This window comes from Halyomorpha halys, unplaced genomic scaffold (assembly GCF_000696795.3).
Source record: "Halyomorpha halys isolate HHAL.00 unplaced genomic scaffold, Hhal_1.1 Scaffold112.1, whole genome shotgun sequence".
In the NCBI taxonomy this organism is placed as follows: Eukaryota; Metazoa; Arthropoda; class Insecta; order Hemiptera; family Pentatomidae; genus Halyomorpha; species Halyomorpha halys.
Window position 1 is genome coordinate 480990 of NW_027113310.1, and position 3480 is coordinate 484469.

The following is a 3480-nucleotide window of genomic DNA, read 5'->3' on the forward strand; positions in this document are numbered from 1 at the left end:
TTGAGTGGTTAGGGAGTTTGTAATGGAAGGATTGATATCTGGTTCGGGCTAGATCGGTTACAAATGGAACATTAAGGTCTTTGTAGATGATTTTATTTGTGACAAAGTAAGGAGCATTGAGGATTTTGGATTGTAAGGATTGGATATGAGAGGATTTCGAAGGTTTAGTAGAGCCCAACGTCGTATGACCAGTTAGGCCTTATAATTGCATGTAAATCAGTCTTTTGTAATGAATTGGAAGTTTGGACCATTTGTCTAGTTAGTGCTGTAATATTCGAAATCATGCAGTTTCCTGTCTTTTCATTCTTGTGTGAGGATTCCAGGTTAGTCGTTTGTCAAGATGTAGTCCAAGGTAGCGGATCTGTTCAACAGGGGTAAGGACAACATTATTGCAGTATACTGTAGGGCAGTCAGTAGGTTAACGACGTAGAGTAAAGGTAAATTGATGAGATTTGTTGGAATTTATTTTAATCCTCCAATTACGACACCATTCTTCGAGGGCTGTGATATGGAATTTAAGAGTTTCGGATGCACTTAAAGGGTTATTATTGCCTGCGAGCACACATTTTTACAAAATTAAAGGATGAGGTTGGATGGATCCTGGAGAGCTCCTGAACACAAAGGGCTGAGTAACGGCTTCGGTGAAACAGAAAAAAATGATCAGCCACAGACGGATTCGAGGTCGGTTCCTTCGATTTTTTTTTTAAGTTGATTATGGGAGGTTACAACTTTTATTTATTTATTTTCTATTTTATTAAAGATAATTGTTGACTTTAATATATTTATTTGATTAGTTCATGCTCGATGACTTTGAAAGTTAATTTTCAAAAGTTTGGCAAACAGTTGAAATAAGGCAGCAGTCCCCCGTAATTTCCCATAAAAAAAAAAAAAAAAATTAAATTGCCTGCTTATTTGACATATGACATTTAACAATATTAAAAAAAAATTAATCGGATTAAAATCTCACAAGGCGAATTCCGGATCATTAGTTTATTGATATCTTGTTAATCAATTCAGAAATTCTTAATCTGTTTATCTTAATTAATCGGTTCCGCTATTTATATCACTTCAACTCTAATAATTTAAGACAGGAGTGGATTAAAGGGTAATTGTTGACTTTCACTACCCCAAAAAAGGTGGGAACATTCACTTCATGAGCAGACTACGTCGATAACCCCAATGTACTCCAACAGAACTCCAGTTGACCTTTTCCCAAACCTTCTAAAAATGAATTACCCACCTATTCAACAGGGAATTTATCCCTCTTGCGGGAAATTCAATAGGGATTAAATAAAGGAGAATTCGATTTTTAATATAGAGATTAAATGTACTCTTGCTAATTTTATATATAGATTTTCTTAGATAATTCAAAATCAGATAAAAACTATTGGGAGCTTTTATATTCCCCCTTAAACAATTGTATCGACGTCCTGAATATGTATACACAATATAGGTAATGCATGTATAAGTTCTTTTTTAAAAATAAATTAAAACATTAAAATGTATTAAAAAGGATTTAATGAATGACATAAATTCTTCCTTATTAAAATACAATAGTTTATTTCATATCATCAGCTATGAAATCCTGATGATATGAAATAAACTATTGTATTTTAATAAGGAAGAATTTATGTCATTCACTACATCCTTTTTATTTCCATAAGACTCTTCCAGTAAAAGGATTATTAAAATTAAAATGTATATTATATACTGAGTAAATATAGGATACTTATTTATTAAATAAATCAAAACTTGTATCCTTTTTTGTCTCAACACTTTTTATTTTTCACCAGTCCAACGTTTCGGCCATTCTAGCCATCCTCAAGGACATCTTCAATTATAATTTCTTCCTCACATTAATTTAGAGTTACTTTAGCAGGCTATTCTGCCCAGGTCATTCATTAATTATAAGTTAAAAACCTTTTTTTTTTTTAATTTAAAATCATAAATATTTAATTCTTCTTATATAAGATTATCTACACAAATTCATTGATAGTGATAATTGAAGATGTCCTTGAGGATGGCTAAAATGGCCGAAACGTTAGACTGGTGAAAAATAAAAAGTGTTGAGACAAAAAAGGATACAAGTTTTGATTTATTTAATAAATAATTACCTTGTCTCAAGAAATTGAAATAAGATGATTGTTTCATATCTATTTATTTATTTTATTAATTGTTGTGCAGTATTACATTCTGTCTCATATTTGTAGCCAATGGAAATAGGAATAATAGAGTTCATTTATAAAATATATACAAATATATAAATTAAATTATCACAAATTATGTATAAGAAAAAAAAATACAAGACAAAATTAAACTTTAAGTAAAATTTAAACTTAAAAATTAAATTAATAATTTTTGGGAGTGCATTCAGCAAAGAAAAACATAAATAAACAAAAAAATATTTATTTATGCCGACGTTTCGACCTGAGTTTCAGGTCTTCATCTGAGCTATAGAACAAAAGATATAGCAACCATCATTAAGAGAAGGAAAAAATTGAAAAGAAATAGTATACAAACAAATTTGGAACTAAACAAAATATTGAAATAATTGATTGATAACGATGGAATTAGATAGTAGCAGATTGATAACAGAGAAAGATGAAATATAATATTATGAAGGTAAGAAGATATGTATAATATAAGATATGTGAGAAGTGTCTAAAAAATTAAAAAAACTAATTTGAACCTACAAAATGAACAATATGACAGAAAATGAAATATAGTAAGTGAGTGACTTATATATAAATTACAGTGTGAGTATTAACTTATATACATATAACTATAAATATTATGGAAAATTGGAAATTAATAATTTAAGAAATATGAGAACGAATAATGTTTCTCTAAATTATAGTTGTTATCTCTTTTGTTCTATAACACTGATGAAGACCTGAAACTCAGGTCGAAATATCGGCATAAATAAATATATTTTTTGTTTATTTATGTTTTTATTTGCTGACCGTCCCCCCCTCCCACCATCTTCTCCATCAGTTGTTAACGGTCAACTATCTACACCTCATTAAAAATAAAATTAAACTTACAGCAAAATTATCTATTTTCAGATTATAGAGTCAAACTATGCAATAAATATATTACATCTGCTAATTTATTTTTGTGATATCTCTAATATTTTAATTTTAGAGATATCACAAAATTAAAATATTAGAGATATCATTTTTATTTTGTAATACGTATTCTAATAGATATTATCTAACACTGATTATAGTAATACTGTTGAGGTTTATTGACGATAAAGTACAAAAATCTGTGAGTAATATCGATCGTAAACATGAAATATGAATCAGAAATCGATATTTATATGTTAGAAGAACTTAACGTGGCGGGAACTGCTACCGAAAAATGTTTTTTATTTGAATAATTTAAATAATCCTTTTATAAAACCTTGTTTAATGTTTGAATTGGATTTTAAAAAGTCTCTTTATTTACATATTCTGTATTACATTACACAAATACATT

The 3480-nt window shown here is 28.5% G+C and overlaps 1 long non-coding RNA gene across 1 annotated transcript in view; it reads right to left on the reverse strand.

Annotated features, from left to right (window-relative positions):
* Positions 1-3480, reverse strand: part of LOC106677921 (uncharacterized) — a 90526-nt gene that overhangs the window by 74101 nt on the left and 12945 nt on the right. The window lies entirely within an intron of this gene.